The sequence below is a fragment of the Marmota flaviventris genome, chromosome 4 (genome assembly GCF_047511675.1).
Source record: "Marmota flaviventris isolate mMarFla1 chromosome 4, mMarFla1.hap1, whole genome shotgun sequence".
Lineage (NCBI taxonomy): Eukaryota > Metazoa > Chordata > Mammalia > Rodentia > Sciuridae > Marmota > Marmota flaviventris.
In genome coordinates, this window is record NC_092501.1 from 114,617,693 (window position 1) to 114,637,744 (window position 20,052).

The window sequence follows — 20,052 nt, forward strand, 5'->3', positions numbered from 1 at the left end:
TGGATGGAGTCTTGCTTTGTGATGTCTTGTGGTCAGCAGATTTATTGACATTTTGGCAAGTCACATCCATCTCACGTGCTATTTGGGATCACAGGCAGAGCTAAAGAAAAGGCACACTTGCATCACACAGCCCAATCAGCATGCCATGGCAGGCCTATCCTCTCATGGGTACTATGGGCATAGTTCACACACTCAGTCCATGGATGGCTCTAGACAACTACCCATTTACCATACTTCATTCCCTGAATTCCCTTGGAAATCTTTGTAGTAATAAGAAACTAACTTGAGGTTCTAATGATTCATGCACTTCAAAATTTCTGGAACAAAAATACCATCTTAAATCGTTCATCATCCTTAACACTTGTCATATGTACTGCACTACAGTTAGCATTTTATGTACATTATCTCATTTAATTCCTCAACTTCATAAGGGATTAATATTTCAATAAGAAAATTAAAATCTAGCAAGATTAAATAATTTGCTAAAAGTCCCAAGCATTCATAAGCAGGAGAAACAGCATTTAAATACAGGGCAATAAACATGTCTATCTTTCCAATCTGAAACTAGTTTGTATCATTTTACCTTCATCCACATCTAATCTGACTCATGCCTCCTCTGCTTCTTAGAACAATTAGTCTACTATATATTTAAGTTTTCTGCCAAAATTAGTTTTTGGAATCTTTATTTCTTGCATGTTCTATTTGAACAAGGTAACCTATCCCTCAACACATCTTTTTTTTTTTCTTAATATAAAAAAGAAAACTAAATTGTTATAATTTTTATAACAAATTCTGGCCAGGTCAAGAGAGAGGCAGATTCCTTATTCAAACATTCTACTTAATAAATGTCACCCTACAGCCTATGAACAGATTTAAATTAAATTTATTTTAAACTAGAACTATAACATATGTAATTTAGTGACTGATGATTCTGGAGTCATGTCTTTATAACATTCAGACACTATCAACATGATAAAATGCTGGTTAATAAAACATTTCAATAAAGGCACAAATAAAGCATTAGTCTCAAAGCTCAAGAAGTCAAAGCAATTTAATTCACATTAAAAATATATTTATTAAACATTTACTTTAGCCTAAAAATAGCTATATTTTTTTTAGATAACATATGGAGTTAAAACTAACAGCAAACCAAATGAGTAATACAATTTGTGTCAGCTTTGTAAATTTCTACAAAAATTATTTTTCAAAATATCTTTATTAATACTGTGAGAATTACATTTTGTGTCAAAAGCAGATAATAAAAAGTATATTTAAAGACAAAGAGTAGAAAAAGTGGTATCTAACAATTTCTGTTTCATGTGAAAGGGGCTTATTTTATATCCATTTTATACATAAAGTCATAGTAGTATTAAGAATGTTTTCAAGGATAAAATATGACAAACATTAATCTAGATAAATATTTTGGTTGTTATTGTTGTTAGCTACATAATGTAAGGGTAAAAGAAATTGAAGTTAAAGCGTAAAGGTTAAAGGGTAAAAGACCGGGTGTTGTAAAGTTTCTAAGCTGCAAGGTCTGAGTTAAAATGTAAAGGATTAGGTATTGTTAGGTTTCTATGCTACCTGCAAAACCTGAAATTTCTGTAGCTGTTGAGACAATGCTTGGAACTGCCCAGTAAATATTTCCCCTGACTATTGGTTGTTTAATAAGGGCTCTGTGTGGTCGCACGTAGGCATTGCAGGGCCTGGACCAATCAGTTTAAATGTAACCCCCTCCTTAGGAATGACCTATCACTCCAGCCTGACCTGTTCCCGCCAATGAATGAACCAATCATGTTTAGGAGTTGTTTTTCAATTTTCCCGTGCCTCATGATGATTTGTTCTGATGTATACAAGGCCCTCTGCCCTCCCCAAAAAGTGTACTTAAGCAGTGCTCAGCCCCTGCTCGGGGCTCTGGGCTGCTTTCCCTTCTTGAGTGGGCACGGAGCCCCAGCATGCTGGTTCAATAAATCCCCCTTCTGCCAATTGCATGAGTGGTCACTTGGTGGTCTCTTTCTCCGACATTTCGCGGGATCCTTACAATTCAAAGAAAATCTTTGAAGGAGTACTACACAAACCATTTAGAAGTAAGAACGCTCTGAGAAAGTGGAGGGAGTAGAGAAGTGTTACCACCAATACTTAGAAGATCACAGTAGAGGTGGACTCAGATTCTGTAAGAACTCCTAGAGAAAAGGAAAACCAATAATCCAGAAAGCTCCAAAATTTTTCTTAAGGAAACTAGTATAAGGATGTGCAGACACTGCTATGATGCTACTTACTTTTCCTGAGGAGAATCACTGCATCCATCAGATCTATCCAAGATTGTCTTCCATCCTGGGGTTCTATAATCCAGTGTTTTTCAAAGTATTCTTCTTGAACCAGCAAAACCAACATCTCCTGGAACCTTGATCAAATTCCAACACTCTATCCTCTTTTAATGGAATCAGAAACTCAGACAAGGCCAAGGACAGTTTGGGGTCCAGAAATCTCTGTTATAGCCAGATTTCAGGTCAATCCCAGGGTACAATGAAATCTGAGAATTAATACTGAAACCAAAAAAAAAAAGGTAAAGTAACAGGAAAGGACTCTTGAAAAGTACAATGAACAATAAAGATGACAGAATAGCTTAAAACTAAGAATCAACAAAGGAGCTGAGAAACTAATGTGACTCCATTTTTAAAAAATAAATAAATAACAGCAGCTTCTACCTCAAGGCCTGTCCTAAGGAAGGGGGCGTGACCCTTGTCCTTGGAAAAACCCACAGAGCAATTTTAAGCACATACCCACCCTGCTGAGTTGTTTGTCTGTAAATAACAGGAGAGGTCTGAGGCACCAGGTGTCCCTGACTCCGTTAGGCTAGGTGAGGACCCATAGCAACCCCCCTAGCAACCTCTAATCAGCTTGAGACAGGAAAATACCTGGAATGCCAGATGACCTCCAAGTAGTTTATGGTGGTTGATAACATGTTGGGAAACCATGTAGTTTAGCACGTACACCCCTCGTGGCATGTTAAAACATTAAAATGAATTTCTGAGGGAAGTTGTAGAATGCTCTTCTCTTAGTATCTGCCTCAAAATTGTTAACAGAGTAGGTTAGTGATCATTTAAAACAGTCATTACCATTGATTGCAAAAATAGATCAATTTTTAGGAAATGTGGAAAATGTTACATTAGAGAACTTTTATCCAAAATATTAAATATCTAAGTTGTAGTAACTAAATATGTTAACAAATAAAAATATGTATTAAAAATAAAACAATCATTACAAGTATTTCTTAAATTATAGGCAATTATGTTCCTTTATTTATTTATTTTATTTTTTTTAATTGTTTTATTGTTGGTTGTTCAAAACATTACATAGTTCTTGATATATCATATTTCACACTTTGATTCAAGTGGGTTATGAACTCCAATTTTTACCCCGTATACAAATTGCAGAATCACATCAGTTACACATCCGTTGATTTACATATTGCCATACTAGTGTCTGTTTTATTCTGCTGCCTTTCCTATCCTCTACTATTCCCCCTCCACTCCCCTCCCCTCCCCTCTTCTCTCTCTACCCCCTCTACTGTCATTCATTTCTCCCCCTTGTATTATTTTCTCCTTTCCCGTCACTTCCTCTTGTATGAAATTTTGTATAACCCTGAGGGTCTCCTTCCATTTCCATGCAATTTCCCTTCTCTCTCCCTTTCCCTCCCACCTCTCATCCCAGTTTAATGTTAATCTTCTTCTCCTGCTCTTCGTCCCTACTCTGTTCTTAGTTACTCTCCTTATATCAAAGAAGACATTTGGCATTTGTTTTTTAGGGATTGGCTAGATTCACTTAGCATAATCTGCTCTAATGCCATCCATTTCCCTGCAAATTCTATGATTTTGTCATTTTTTAATGCAGAGTAATACTCCATTATGTATAAATGCCACATTTTTTTTTATCCATTCGTCTATTGAAGGGCATCTAGGTTGGTTCCACAGTCTTGCTATTGTGAATTGTGCTGCTATGAACATCAATGTAGCACTGTCCCTGTAGCATGCTCTTTTTAGGTCTTTAGGGAATAGACCAAGAAGGGGAATAGCTGGGTCAAATGGTGGTTCCATTCCCAGCTTTCCAAGAAATCTCCATACTGCTTTCCAAATTGGCTGCACCAATTTGCAGTCCCACCAGCAATGAACAAGTGTACCCTTTTCCCCACATCCTCGCCAGCACTTGTTGTTGTTTGACTTCATAATGGCTGCCAATCTTACTGGAGTGAGATGGTATCTTAGGGTGGTTTTGATTTGCATTTCTCTGACAGCTAGAGATGGTGAGCATTTTTTCATGTACTTGTTGATTGATTGTATGTCCTCCTCTGGGAAGTGTCTGTTCAGGTCCTTGGCCCATTTGTTGATTGGGTTGTTTGTTCTCTTATTGTCTAATTTTTTGAGTTCTTTGTATACTCTGGATATTAGGGCTCTATCTGAAGTGTGAGGAGTAAAGATTTGTTCCCAAGATGTAGGCTCCCTATTTACCTCTCTTATTGTTTCTTTTGCTGAGAAAAAACTTTTTAGTTTGAGTAAGTCCCATTTGTTGATTCTAGTTATTAACTTTTGTGCTATGGGTGTCCTATTGAGGAATTTGGAGCCCGACCCCACCGACTGTAGATCGTAGCCAACTTTTTCTTCTATCAGACGCCGTGTCTCTGATTTGATATCAAGCTCCTTGATCCATTTTGAATTAACTTTTGTGCATGGCGAGAGAAAGGGATTCAGTTTCATTTTGTTGCATATGGATTTCCAGTTTTCCCAGCACCATTTGTTGAAGATGCTATCCTTCCTCCATTGCATGCTTTTAGCCCCTTTATCAAATATAAGATAGTTGTAGTTTTGTGGATTGGTTTCTGTGTCCTCTATTCTGTACCATTGGTCCACCCGCCTGTTTTGGTACCAGTACCATGCTGTTTTTGTTACTATTGCTCTGTAGTATAGTTTGAAGTCTGGTATCGCTATACCGCCTGATTCACACTTCCTGCTTAGCATTGTTTTTGCTATTCTGGGTCTTTTATTTTTCCATATGAATTTCATGATTGCTTTCTCTATTTCTACAAGAAATGCCGTTGGGATTTTGATTGGGATTGCATTAAATCTATAGCGAACTTTTGTTAATATCGCCATTTTGATGATGTTAGTTCTGCCTATCCATGAACAGGGTATATTTTTCCATCTTCTAGGATCTTCTTCTATTTCTCTCTTTAGGGTTCTGTAGTTTTCATTGTATAAGTCTTTCACCTCTTTTGTTAGGTTGATTCCCAAGTATTTTATTTTTTTTGAGGATATTGTGAATGGAGTGGTTGTCCTCATTTCCATTTCAGAGGATTTGTCGCTGATATACAGGAATGCCTTTGATTTATGCGTGTTGATTTTATAGCCTGCCACTTTGCTGAATTCATTTATTAGCTCTAATAGTTTCTTTGTAGACCCTTTTGGGTCTGCTAGGTATAGAATCATGTCACCTGCAAATAGTGATAATTTAAGTTCTTCTTTTCCTATTTTTGTGCCTTTAATTTCTTTCGTCTGTCTAATTGCTCTGGCCAGTGTTTCGAGAACTATGTTGAACAGAAGTGGTGAGAGAGGGCATCCCTGTCTTGTTCCAGATTTTAGAGGGAATGCCTTCAGTTTTTCTCCATTCAGAATGATGCTAGCCTGAGGCTTAGCATAGATTGCTTTTACAATATTGAGGTATGTTCCTGTTTGTTAGAGTCTGTAAACAAGTCAAAATAACACCTGGCATTTTGCCAGGGGAATGTTAGAGTTCGTAAACAAGTCTGGATGGTGCCTGGCAAAATGCCAGAGGGAGTGGTTTGAGAAGTAACAAAAGCGAGCCATTAAGTCTGGAGATTCCTTATTGGTTGACTGATGTATCTAGTTTATGCTAATTAGATAAGCTGTGTGGAATGTATAAATACTGCTCCTGTCCTGCAATAAACGGCTCCTACTCCTGCTGTATCAACGTACAAAAGTTATTCGTCACCCCCTCCGCTTATTTTGCCCAGCCAGCCGGCCTTTGGCAGATGGTGGCCCGTACGGGGAGCCCCCGGACACTCGGGGGTAAGTGACGAGAAAAAAAAAGCTGCCCGTCCATAGATAGGACGGGAGCAATCTGCTCGTCCCTAGGCAGATAGGGCGAAAGGAAAAATGGCCATTTTGAGAAAATGGAGAAGATTGATACAGTATGTTTGTGTCTTGTTTTGTCTCAGTGTATTGTATTGTCTTTATGATGAAAATATGGAAGGGGTGAGAAGTAAATTACTAAGGGAAGAAGGCACCCCAGTGGAACCAAGAGCAGTTAGGGCATGTTTTGATGGAAGCCCAGGAACTCTAGTCAGAAAGAAAAAGAAAGTTCAGAGGAGGAAGAATTATCAGGAAAAAAGTTGCAGCAAAAGGCTATTACTGAATACTTTTCGTTACCGGAGGGTGCGTGAATCGGGGCAGCAGCTGCCATGTGCGAGCTGGTCATGGCGCAGCAAGGGCTTTCCAAGCGGCGGCAACTGGCTCTTCCCCGCCCCCTGCCCGGGGAGCGGGATGCCACTGCAAGAGCCCAAATCCAAGCCTGACCCGGAGGCACAGTCTCGCAGGCTCTTGCTCCCTGTGCCCAGTAGCAGTTTGAGTCCAGGACACTCCCCAGGGCCATCTGGGGCTGCCCAGGCACTACAGCCAGCAGAAGACGCTACTGGTGTCCCTGATGTTTGGTCATTTTCAATGCCAGTAACTAAACTACAATGTTTCTCCCACACCTGGAAGCTAATGAGTAATGAGCACTATTAAGGCTTATTTCAAATGTAAAAAACCTTGAGATAATGTACTAAATTGTTCAGAAGGTTGTTTTCTTAGTGGAATGCTACAGGATTTTCTTTAGCCATCCGGAGTTCCTGCCTTCATCCCAGTGCCAGTAAAGACCAAGGTGGAAGAATTTCCAGTGTTGCTGAGATCTGGACGAGACTTCGGCTGAGAAACGGACGAAACTTCGGAGCTGTTGCTGTTTCTGCTGCTACAACTTAAGCTAGCTGCCTGCAGAACTTACCTGGACTGTGATTTACTGGGACTGTGAGTTAATCTATTGAGACACTGCTTTATCTGGACTGAGACAACAAACTGTAATCTACAACAAATTGTAACTCTGTATCTTTGCAAACGGTGTCATTGCTGGTATAATTTTTCCAAGGGCTTCTTGCATGGAGCCATCGATTGGCTTGGTATTGTGGCATTTTGTATCCTCCCTTTCTGTTTGTAGCAGGTTATTTGTGGTGTTTCTGTAAAAACCACTATGGTCGTTATTTAAATTAAACAAAAGGGGGAAATGTTAGAGTCTGTAACAAGTCAAAGTAACACCTGGCATTTTGCCAGGGAAATGTTTGAGTTCATAAACAAGTCTGGATGGTGCCTGGCAAAATGCCAGAGGGAGTGGTTTGAGAAGTAACAAAAGCGAGCCATTAAGTGTGGAGATTCCTTATTGGTTGGCTGCTATATCTAGTTTATGCTAATTAGATAAGCTGTGTGGAATGTATAAATACTGCTCCTGTCCTGCAATAAATGGCTTCCACTCCTGCTGTATCAACGTACACAAGTTATTCGTCACCCCCCAGTTATTTTGCCCAGCCACCCGGGCTGCGGCACCTGTTATCCCTAGTTTTTCTAGAGTTTTGAACATAAAGGGATGCTGTACTTTGTCGAATGCTTTTTCCGCATCTATCGAGATGATAATATGGTTCTTATTTTTAAGTCTATTGATGTGGTGAATAACATTTATTGATTTCCGTATATTGAACCAGCCTTGCATCCCAGGGATGAATCCTACTTGATCATGGTGCACAATTTTTTTGATATGTTTTTGTATCCGATTCGCCAGAATTTTATTGAGGATTTTTGCATCTAGGTTCATTAGAGATATTGGTCTGAAGTTTTCTTTCTTTGAAGTGTCTTTGTCTGGTTTAGGAATCAGGGTGATGTTGGCCTCGTAGAATGAATTTGGAAGTTCTCCCTCTTTTTCTATTTCCTGAAGTAGCTTGAAAAGTATTGGTATTAGTTCCTCTTTAAAGGTTTTGTAAAACTCTGCTGTATACCCATCCGGTCCTGGGCTTTTCTTAGTTGGTAATCTTTTGATGGTTTCTTCTATTTCCTCAATTGATATTGGTCTGTTTAGGTTGTCTATATCCTCCTGACTCAATCTGGGCAGATCATATGACTTAAGAAATTTATCGATGCCTTCACTATCTTCTCATTTATTGGAGAATAAGGATTCAAAATAATTTCTAATTATCTCCTGTATTTCTGAAGTGTCTGTTGTGATATTGCCTTTTTCATCCCGTATGTTAGTAATTTGAGTTCTCTCTCTTCTTCTCTTCACTAGCATGGCTAAGGGTCTGTCGATTTTATTTATTTTTTCAAAGAACCAACTTTTAGTTTTGTCAATTTTTTCAATTGTTTCTTTTGTTTCGATTTCATTAATTTCAGCTCTGATTTTAATTATTTCTTGCCTTCTACTTCTTTTGCTGTTGTTTTGCTCTTCTTTTTCAAGGATTTTGAGACGAAGTATGAGATCATTTATTTGTTGGTTTTTTCTTTTTTTAAGGAATGAACTCCAAGCAATGAATTTTCCTCTTAGAACTGCTTTCAATGTGTCCCATAGATTCCGATATGTTGTGTCTGTGTTTTCATTTATCTCTAAGAATTTTTTAATTTCCTCCTTGATGTCTTCTATAACCCATTGATCATTCAGTAACCTATTGTTCATTCTCCAAGTGATGCATGATTTTTCCTTCCTTTTTTTATCATTGATTTTCAGTTTCATTCCATTATGATCAGATAAGATGCATGGTATTATCTCTACTCCTTTATATTGTCTAAGAGTTGCCCTGTGACATAATATATGCTCGATTTTTGAGAAGGATCCATGTGCTGCTGAGAAAAAATTGTAACTCCTTGATGTTGGGTAGTATATTCTATATATGTCAATTAAGTCTAGGTTATTAATTGTGTTATTGAGTTCTACAGTTTCCTTATTCAACTTTTGTTTGGAAGATCTGTCCAGTGGTGAGAGAGGTCTGTTGAAGTCTCCCATGATTATCGTATGGTGGTCTATTAGACTCTTGAACTTGAAAAGAGTTTGTTTGATGAACATAGCTGCACCATTGTTTGGGGCATATATATTTATGATTGTTATGTCTTGTTGGTGTATGGTTCCCTTAAGCAGTATGTAGTGTCCCTCTTTATCCCTTTTGATTAACTTTGGCTTGAAATCTATTTTATTTGATATGAGTATGGACACTCCTGCTTGTTTCCGAAGTCCATATGAGTGATATGATTTTTCCCAACCTTTCACCTTCAGCCTATGTATGTCTTTTCCTATCAAATGCATCTCCTGTAGGCAGCATATTGTTGGGTCTTGTTTTGTGATCCATTCTACTAGCCTGTGTCTCTTAATTGGTGAGTTTAAGCCATTAACATTTAGGGTTATTATTGAGATATGGGTTGTTCTTCCAGCCATATTTGTTTATTTCTGTTACTAAACATGGTTTGTTTTCCTCTTTGATTATTTTTCCCCCCTTTAGTGTCCTACCTCCCACTGTTGGTTTTCATTGTTATTTTCCATTTCCTCTTCCTGTAATGTTTTGCCAAGGATGTTTTGAAGAGATGGTTTTCTAGCTGCAAATTCTTTTAACTTTTGTTTATTGTGGAAGGTTTTAATTTCATCTTCCATCCTGAATCTTAATTTTGCTGGATACACAATTCTTGGTTGGAACCCATTTTCTTTCAGTGTTTGAAATATGTTATTCCAGTATCTTCTAGCTTTCAGAGTCTGTGTTGAAAGATCAGCTGTTTTCCTGATTGGCTTACCCCTAAATGTAATCTGCTTCCTTTGTCTTGTAGCTTTTAAAATTTTCTCCTTATTCTGTATGTTGGGCATCTTCATTATAATGTTTCTAGGTGTGGATCTCTTATGATTTTGCACATTCGGCATCCTGTAGGCGTCTAGGATTTGGGATTCTGTCTCATTCTTCAAGTCTGGGAAGTTTTCTCGTATTATTTCATTGAATAGATTGCTCATTCCTTTGGTTTGGAGTTCTGTACCTTCCTGTATCCCAATGACTCTTAAATTTGGTCTCTTGATGTTATCCCATATTTCTTGGATGTTCTGCTCATGGTTTCTTAACAGTCTTGCTGAGCTGTCTATGCTCTTTTCAAGTTGAAATACTTTGTCTTCATTGTCTGATGTTCTATCTTCTAAGTGTTCTACTCTGCTAGTAGTATTCTCAATTGAGTTTTTAAGTTGGTTTATTGCTTCCTGCATTTCTATGATTTCTGTTTGTTTGTTTTTTATAACCTCTATTTCCCTGTATAGTTGATCTTTTGCTTCTTGGATTTGTTTATGTAATTCATTGTTGAAGTGATCTTTCATTGTCTGATTTTGCTGTCTGATGTCTTCCTTGAGACTCCAGATCATCTGAAGCATGTATATCCTGAATTCTTTATCTGACATTCCATCTGCTGCATATATTACCTCTTCTAACGTTGAGTTGACCTGCATTGCTTGTGGTCCTTTCTTTCCTTGTCTCTTCATACTGTTTGCGTTTCTTTCTGCTTGGTGAAACTGTTGTGCTATTGAATTTTCCCCCTATATATTTATATTGCTCTTGTATAGTTGCAAAGTCTCCCTCGCAGGCGCGGGCGGCGGCTCTGCCCCTCCTCTAATTGGGGCAATGTGCCTACCATGCCGGCAGGCTGCTGGGCCCGTTCTGCCGGTCGGTAGCAGGTCCGCCTACCTTGCAGGCGCAGGCGGCGGCTCTGCCCCTCTGCGGGCCGCTGGGCTTGTTCTGTCGGTGGTCACAGTTCTGCCTACCTTGCAGGCGCGGGGGCGGGGTGCTCTACCCCTCAGCAGGCCGCTGCGCCTGTTCTGCCGGTGGGTCGCAGGCCCGCCTACCTTGCAGGCGTGGTTGGCAGCTCTGCCCCTCCGCGGGCCACTGGGCCTGTTCTGTGGGTGGTCACAGTTCCGCCTACCTTCAATTATGTTCCTTTATAGTTCAAAAAGTGGCCACAAGCACATATTAAATTCTTGGTTAACACACTTTATATATATTTACAAATAAAAATAAAAAAACTCAACATGAATGAATAAGAAATAAAAAACCTCTGGATACCTGGTTTTTGTCGTTGTTGTTGTGGTGGTGGTTTTTTTGGGGGGGAGGGTTGGGGGAGGGGGTGTAATCTACACATTTAATTTACACAACAAATTTCATCCCAGGACAGGGTTGGACAATCCAGCATATACAAAAACTGTACCTTAATCCTTTTTCTCCCAGGTTGGATTCAAGGGGTTGAGCCCAGGATATTTTTGAGCCTGACCTGTCTCCTTTATCATCATCACAATTGCATCAACTATGAGAGACTTCGCCATTGTCAGTTATACCCAGAGGCTCCTATTGGGCCTTTTTCTTATACTAGGCATATTGATATGCAATGGAGAGGGCCTCTCTCCATCCTCTCCTTTAGGCTTCCTTGAAGATGTCTTTGTAGAGGATGCCAACAAAACACTGGTTGTCCTTAATTTCTGTCTTTTTCTTTTCTGGATATAGTTGTTTATTCTGCCAGTGTATTTAGTTTGATGAGATTCTGTCCTAGCAAGAATTGCTTTGCCCCAGTGATAGATATCCCCTGGCTAAATGGGGTGTCCTCTTAAGGTCCTGGGAGTGGGGATAAAAAGATAGTCAGTGTAGATAATGAATGATGGGGTCAGATCAGGAAGATGGGTGCTGGTTTGAAAGGAAATAAAATGCTAGTACTTCCAGAGCCCTTCTACCTCCTCCAATCTGTTGCCAAGGTTACCTGCCTCTAAGAAACTGTTCACCCCAAGAAGGAATTGTTAATGAATGGCCCCTGGACCACTCCCTTCCTGCCTACACCCCTGGAAGGTTCCTTCCCCAGCTTTTGGCCCACTTTTTATCACATAGGAAAGAGAAGAGGACATAAGAATGAAGGAAATCTAAAATCTATAAAAGGGGCAGGACACCCCCACTTCCTCAGGCACCAGATCCTCTCCCAAGGGGTTTACATCTCTGTTCTCTCTTTCTTGAATAAAACTTGCTGTCTACACTTGCCTCAGCATTTCTTGGGTGTTCAATCTTCAACACCAGGGGAACAGACCTGATTCTATAAGGTCCTTACTTAGCATCTGGATGGCCATCTTAAGTGACAGCTGCCATTTCAAGAAAAAGCTTTCCTGCCCAAGGTCCTCTCTGAGAAAGGCTCACCACTCCCTCACACCAACCCAACACTTAACCTCTGGCATTAGGGCCCACCCAGCTCTGATTCCTGAGCCTCCCCTATAAAATTCCCACAACTCAAGCCTATTTTGCCTCCCTCTCCTATAGAGAGATGGGCTTTATTTGTCAGCTCTCACAGATAAACTCTCCCATGTATCTCTGCCTGGTCTCCGCCTTTCATTTCTTGCTTACCCGTCTCTCGTTCCTCGGTTTCCCTTCAGATCCTGATTGATTCTCAACACCAGTATCACTGTCAGGTCATAAACTGACAGTCCTGGAACTTACTGCCACATCCTTTATGGCTAGCAGTCTCCACCCACCATGGGTAAAAGAGGATGGAAGGCAGGGCAGAGGCCAGGTTCTCTTTGGCCATTTTCCTATAGCCCAGGAAGCTTTTCTGAGATTTTTTCTCCCAGCTTAGGCTGGTGTCCTTGACTCACAGTGACATGATCTCTGGCTGCCAGGGGCTAGATCAAGAAAAAGTGCTGGGAGTGCCATCACTGGGTTTAAAAGATTTAAATCACTTTTAATCCTTTGTTCTGGAGTTCTGCTATCCTTGCACACCAGAGGAAATGCCTTTTGGCCCTTTCAACTTGGTGCCTGATGGTTCAGAGGGCTTACCATGCAACTGCATAAATGTTTATACATACAGAAATTCCTTCATACTTTACTCCTGAAAGACCAACTTCAACATCAAGATTATATAATAGGTCAGGCGTGGTAGTGCATGCCTGTAATTCCAATGGCTCTGGAGGCTGAGACAGGAGAATTTTGAGTTCAAAGCCAGCCTCAGAAACTTAGTAAGACCCTAAGTAACTCAGTGAGTCTCTGTCTCTAAACAAAGTATTTTAAAAAGGGCTGGGGATGTGGCTCAATAGTTAGGTGCCCCTGGGTTCAATCCCAGATACAAAAAAAAAAAAAAACTGTATTATATAATCCAGAAAAAAAATATTCAAAGGCCAGACTGTGTTACAGTAAATCATCTTTCTCTGAGACAGGCTTATATCTATAGGTGGCAAATTCAGCCAAGATCTCTTACCAGTAAGGTCAACACAGCATGGCCCATGTCTTAAAGAGCCAGTAACAGATACAAAAACACAGACAAGAGAGGATCACTGAAAACAGTGCTGATAGACAAGAACCTTTAAACAAGACACCTGCACATACAAATTTCTTCTACTTACTTTACCTTTGACAGACTAACTCTGACTGTAAGATTTTACAATAATCCAGAAAGCTATTGAAAAACCAAATTGTTAAAAAAAAAAAAAACTTATCTTAGACAGCCTTATACCTAGAGGTGGCCCTTTATTCAACTTACTTTACCTCTCATAGTCCAACTCCAAGACTGTACAAAAAAGAAACACAGAGAGACAACCAGAGAGGAGCCCCAAAACCATGGCCAACAGGCAGAAATCTTTAAATTTACCAGCCATGATCTTTCCCAAGAAATTGTCTATAGGATCAAACCAGTATTGGCAATGTCTTAAAAGGGGCAGTAACAAATACAAGAAAACAAAAACATAGACAGACAACCAGAGGGAATTCCCAAACCCAAGGCCAACAAACAGATGAGAACCTAGAACAGGCCAGGGGGGAGTAAATATCCCTAGGTTCTTGAGTCCTGCTTAACCATGACTTCTACGCCAGTGGTGCCACAGATGTCCCCACAAAGAGCCATTAGATATTCCCACAAAGAAGAACCAGATATATGGAATCAAGGATCTTGGTATGAAGCCCAGGGAACTTACCAGATGGCCAAGGGTGTCACAATTTACTGAATTCAGTCTCCTTTTTCTAAAGGGGGCTGTGATAGAGCAATCTGCACCCAGGAAAAAGGCAAGAGTTTCCAAAAAAAAAAAGATGATTTGGAAGCTGCTGGGATGATCCTTCAGTCCCTCCCTTTACTCACAGGAATAGCTCTGTTATGGTTTGGATGAGGTGTCCCCCAAAAGCTCACATATGAGACAATGTAAGAAGGTTCAAAGGAGAAATGATTGGGTTATAACAGTCTTAAACCAATCAGTGAATTAATCCCCTGGTAGGGATAACTGAGTTTTAAGTGAAGTGGCTGGATGTGGGCTGGAGAAAGTGGGTCATTGGGGGCATGGCTTTGGGGTATATATTTTGTATCTAATGAGAAAAATTTGATAATACAAATACATGTATGTATAGTACAAATACATGTATGTGTAGTACAAAATCATATCAAAAACCAAAGCACAACTTTGCCTTATACTTTTTTTTTTTGCTGAGAATTTTTTTGTACTGGGCACTTTACCATTGAATCCCATCCCTGGCCCTTTTTATTTTTTATACTGAGACAGAGTCTCACTAAGTTGCTTGAGGACCTTGCCTTGCTAAGTGGCTGAAGCTGGGCTCAAACTTGCAATCCTCCTTGTCTAGCCTCAGGAGTTGCTAGAATTACAGGTGTGTACCACAATACCAGGCTCATAATCTTAGACTTTTATTAAGGTAGTAGAATAAAAAGGTAACTAAAATAAGCAGGTAGAAAAAGGTCTTTGTCTTAAGTTCCAATAACTTGTAGTAAGTCTGACACTTACAGTAAGCACGTTGCATTTATAATTTCTTAAACAAAATTATTTTTTATGTTTAAGTCTCCAAAATTTGTTTTAATAATTTTCTATGTGTGTTGGAAGTCATTCTAATGATAATTTTGTGAATTGCTCACTTACAAAATTGTTTGCAGTTGAAGTTTATTGAAAAACATCTTATTGATTTAGTAGATATTCATATTTACTTTAGCCATCAAAATTCAGGAAGTTAACGATTTTCTTTATCTTTTCTACCTTTCCACCATTGATATGACTGGGAAGGAACTTCTTGCCAATTGTTCAGATCTAAGATAAAAATATTATTGTTAAAACATAATTTAAAAAAAGTAAATTTAAATCTAATTTTGCAAACAAAACATGAAATTAAGACTTTTAAAACAAAAATTTAATAAATAAATGTCTTTAATTTGCTCAATCTTTTCAAATAACATAATCCTATACATAAGTTTTTTTCAGTATAGTGAATAGTAACATAAAATACCTCATATTTCTTTTTTTTTGTAAATTTAAATATTTTTATTTTTTTATTATTGGTTGTTCAAAACATTACAAAGCTCTTGACATATCATATTTCATACATTTGATTCAAGTAGTTTATGAACTCCCATTTTTACCCCGTATACAGACTGCAGAATCACATCGGTTACACATCCACATTTTTACATATTGCCATACTAGTGTCTGTTGTATTCTGCTACCTTTCCTATCCTCTACTATCCCCCCTCCTCTCCCCTCCCATCTTCTCTCTCTACCCCATCTACTGTAATTCATTTTTCTCCCTTGTTTTTTTTTTTTTTCCCTTTCCCCTCACATCCTCCTATATGTAATTTTGTATAACAATGAAAATACCTCATATTTCTTTAGGTAACCTTTTAACATACTATTCTTTATTAAAATCCAAAACTTTATTTTATGTAAATTATTGTATTATTAAAAAACTCAATGCCTCAATCCAAAATCAAATGACAGCTTTCAAATACAAAAACATTTAAATTTTAAACCAATGAATCCCACATAATCTTGATATGCATAGACATAAAAACATGGCTACAATATCCATACCCTACCAAAGTGATATTACATTTAAATACACCAGGTAATAATACCACTGGAATAGCAAAGAAGACAGACCTCATTACAGTTAAGAAATTATTTCATTTGCTTACACAAATAATGGAAATATAAAAGTTGAAAAACAAAAAACTGACAATCTAAAAATGCAGATGTATAACTCTGCAAACCATAGAAAAACAAAAAGGAATATGTAAGGACTAACACGTAAGTTAGCATGACTTAACATTTCTAACACAAAAAGAAAACTCCAACTACACAGTCTACATGAAAAGCAGAACTTTTAAGGATTCTGTCTTCTAAAGAATGGGTAAGAAATTTGTTCAGAGAAAAACTATCAGAACTTTTGAAAACAGTCCAATTATCTATCAGAACTTTTGAAAACTATCCTAATACTTGAGATAGTACAATTAGAGTAATAACTAAAGTTGTACTATTTTGTTATTCCTCAAAATATAATACTATAGAGCCGCTGTCGTGCCTGGAGGTCTTTTCTCTGCACAGCCACAGCTACCTCCTGTTACCGCTGTTGACCGGTGACGAGTTCTTGCTTCCCCAATGTTGAAGAATAACACCAAAGAAGCACGCCGAGGCAAGGTCAGAGTAGAAATTAGAAGTTTATTAAAGGACAGCAGAAAAGACTTCTCCCGGAGGAAGAAGGGGACCCAAGAGGTGGAATCCGTGGAAGGGATATTGTCTCCCCTTTTTATAGTTCTTTCAGTGATGGAATGTAGGTGGGAAGGAGGGGTGGGACACAGGTGGGCCAAAGAAGTAATCTGGTCAGGAAGGACTTCTGAGTCAGCACCTTTTTGCTGGGGGCTGTTCATTAACATTTCTTTGAGGTGGACTTTGGCCTAGGGCCTTTTTGGGACTTCATTAACATTCCATGAGTTGTCCTGTGTTTTCCCTGAGTCATTCTCCACATGGTCTCCATTTTAGATTTCACTCGATATTACACCCGATTTATCTAACTACACTGACTACCTAACTTTAAATCTGGCTTCATTCCCCCCTCTAAGTTGGAAACTCCTTACTGCTGTAAGGAAGGGGGGCGAAGAAGATCTTTCTGGCTTCTTCAGGCTGAAAAGGGACAGTGTGGGGCAAGCAGTTTGGAGTCCCCCTTTAAAAATCGGGTCTATCGAGTGGTCCATGATAGAAGTCTGATTGAGAAGTAATAGGCTGGAGGGCCATTTGAGTGATGGATGGTCTATAAGAGAAACAAGCATTCATTAGTACTGGAACCATATTGATGCAGCAAAATGCCATAGCACAGGAATATGCCAATGAGTATGATGGCAAAGACAAAGACTAACAATGTTTTCCACCAGGAAGTACCAAGAACTAGGAGCTAAGATATTGTTTCCATGACAAAGTTGCTGAGGTCATGGCTTCTATCTGAGCATGTAAATCTTTAAGGACATTTGTCACATTGCCAGAAATGTCAGGGATGTAAACACAACATTTAACTTTTAGGGTTACAGATGTCCTTTCCCTTAAGATATAGTTTAATTATTTAATGTCATCTGATCTTGCAGAATCCTTTTACTAGTATGACCTCTGTGTCTAATAGAGAAATCTTTAATTCTGTTACTTAGGGCTGGATAACCATACTTGCAAACACTAAGCCTACCTGTGTAGGTTAGAAATAAAGGCCTTAAACTAAAAACTACTCTGGCAGTTCCTTTTGATAGTTATCAGGCATTCCTGTCTGAGAATCTCTTTTGCAGCCTCCAGTTTAGTTATTTTTGGAAATTACATTTAACTATTATTATTATTTAAAATGTCCAGGAACAGCTGTGCTTTGGCTTTGACTGTCTTTGCTAAGTGTTTAAGATGAAGCAAGTCAAACCGACTTTTGTTTCTATTGTTAACAGTCAGCTGAGCTTCCCTGGGAGTCCTCGGGGAACTTCACAGCAGCTTCTCAGTTCTGCTAGTGTCATTTACCTTAGGATGGGTCCAGGACTTGCTTGACCATGTGGCTTCCCTTGGAAGCATCAGGGATGTCTCCCTTTTCTGATGACCCTCCTCTTCACAGCAAATGCACTGATTGGCTTTCTGTCCTCCACTGGTCTCATTAATCTCCCTGATCGGGAGGTTATGTGGCCTAGAGTTGCAAAGCTCTTTGGAGAAGTCCCCTATTCCCTGATTCAGATTGACTCAGAGGGCAAGAGCCAAATTTTTAATTTTAAAACTTAATCTTAAACATCCAGCAAATAAGTTAACAGCCTTATATTAAGAGCACTGGGCTTTAATGTCTATCTCTATCCTGTAGGTGATAACTCCTTATCTTATGTTGACCCAGGTTGTGTTCTTAAAGCAGTACCTCTTTAAAACATTAACAGGCAATCCTTAAACCATCTATAAGCAAACTACAAAATAAAATTATCAAGAGTAAAAACATATTTAGTTCATGTAATAGCTACCTTGAATTTTGGTAGAGTTATACATTATAATCCCTTGTTTGAGATCCTAGTAATCGTGACAAAAACCAACTTTTGGATGCAACTTTAAATGTACTGAAATCTGGCCTACTTCTTCCATAGTCACTTTCACATGTAGTGAGATGGGACAGAGCCTTATCTCAAGTAAGGCAGGGCTCTTCATAAATCTTAAGTACTGTAGTTCTGAAACTGATCTTTGCTTTTTTAAACATCATTTTACAAAGCCTACATAAATTGTTGCTCAAGTTCACATGAATATTAGCTAACACAATATAATATCACACCTAAAACATGAATTAAAGAAAAGCTGAAAGCTTTTAACCTTTTGTAGAAAAGTAGTAATGTACTTTTGTGTTTTTCAATAAAACCTTCACACAGATTAGGCTCTCATTAACTTAAAAATACATTTAAATTGTATCTCAGTGTAAAAAGTAACATAGAACTTTACATATCTTATTGATAACAAGTCCAGTTATAGAACACAAATGATATAAATAAATCTCCAACATGTTTTTCTTTTTAAGCCTAAAATTACCATACAACTTTAGAACACCAGCTTGATATAATGCTCTTTTAAAACTTCTACCTTACAGACTTGTATACCTGGAAGATATGGACACATTAACACCACAATTACATTGATGTTTTTATATTAATCAAGTTTAGCTTTTTAAAGAAATATGGCACAATTCTCTAAAAACAGTACTTGTTTAACCAGCTGTTTAATTTCTTTAAGATTACTTGCTCAAAAACTTACACTTATAAGCAACTTACACAGACCTTTTTTATATCATTTACTTAAACCCTCTTAATTACTTAATCATATAGACTCTTATCCAGAAACACATTTTCCCTCTATTAAATCCATACCTAGAACCTTCTAATTTTTCTTTTTCATCTGTTAACCTCCTTCTGTTCACATTTTAAAACAATACTTGTAAATTTTATAGACATCTTTTTTCATCTATTTACCAAATTTAAATTGAGCCATTTGAATCACGTGAATCAAAGATATTTGGATCCATTTTTTAAAAATTTTTCATGAGCGCTCCTCATCTGTCAATTGTCATATCACTGCACGATATATGGACATACACACAGACATACCGACATACAACACGTAACACAAGTGTAACACAACACAATAGTAAAGGCCGTGTAGCTTTCTCAGGTGAAATCTCATTGCAATGTTTAAAAAAAACTCCAGTTGATCAAAAATAGAACTTATCAGAAAAACATTAACTTCTCTGTAGGATCAAAATCACGAGCTCAAAAAAAAATACAGAATCTAAGAAAAAAGCAAAAGTCCTAGAAAAAATTGACTGGCCAGTAATTAGTAAATGCCATATAACTTACTCTTTGGTTTAATCTAGTTTGAGTGCCCATAAAAAGACACCTTTACTCTTTTTTTTTTTCTTGGGCCTCAGATCTGTCTCCTACTGATTGCTCCAGGCTTCTTCTATTTGCATATCAACTTAAGTCCTGGCTGAGGTCTGGAAGGAACTGGGAAAACTGGAATTCTGAGCAGAAACCTCATGCCTAAGGCATTTTAACCATAAGTCACAATTTTCAGGTTTGGATGTTGAAAATTATGATACAAGTTTAAGATACAATTTACAAAATTTCATACCTTTACATTTTCCTACACTAGAAAAACTTGCTCGCACGAAACTGA